Here is a 913-nt window from a genome sequence, read left to right on the forward strand (position 1 = left end):
TGCAGAGAAGCTAACCTTGGTCATCCAAACTGATGAAGAATAAGCAGAAGAAAGGTGCTTTCTCCCAATTACAGGACGAGACCGTGTGATCAAGGAAGTAGTTTCCGTAGGATCCACTGAAGAAAACACTCTTGACCCAGCACTAAAAGCTATTGTTTTATCGCGAATTCGCTGTGTTGTGTGTGTCAGGAAAATGTTCTACGCATACAAGCTCGGATTCAGAAAACCCTAGAAAACGAATATGGTCCCAGATGGCTACAACGCAGCAAAAAATTTGTAACTTGGATTAAAAATTTGCAAAGTCGAAACATGGAGAAGCCGCTAAGTTATTGTAAAATAAGAATCCAGTTGCCTGATGAAGCATAAGTATAGTCTACATGGTAATTCCCCACTAGTCCTGGGAGTCGGACATCTGTGTTTAGACGTCTGCGTCCTAGGGTTTGTTCAACCCCTGACTGTCTCGTGGACTCACGCAACATGTGGACGTCTATACTGATCGATATGCATTGTGGGCTACCAGTGCATCACTGGTTCACCAACTAAGGTTGGACACGGGTAACCTCGGTCCATTTGTTTATCAGTGCCCGTCCGACTGTACTAAGGGGGTCTAGTGGGATCAAGTAAGCCTCGTCCTACTGTACAATGGAAGATCAAAATATACGTGTGTTCGCGTTATACCGTATACTGATTTGGATGATTCTGGTTCTGGAACGAACAGTTAATTGAACGTAATTTTAGTCCACAGTTGATCACATCAATCCTTTTGTTAACTTTTGACCTTTGTGAAGGTTTTGATAATCATGAATTGTCAGTATTCACTAGACTTCATTCTCGAATCCCATAAGTATTTCTCCATGTGCTGAAAAGTGTATTAAACGAAGTGTTCGAAAAAACGGCTGAAAAACCATAATTT

The sequence above is a fragment of the Opisthorchis viverrini genome (genome assembly GCF_000715545.1).
Source record: "Opisthorchis viverrini unplaced genomic scaffold opera_v5_226, whole genome shotgun sequence".
NCBI classification, from domain to species: domain Eukaryota; kingdom Metazoa; phylum Platyhelminthes; class Trematoda; order Opisthorchiida; family Opisthorchiidae; genus Opisthorchis; species Opisthorchis viverrini.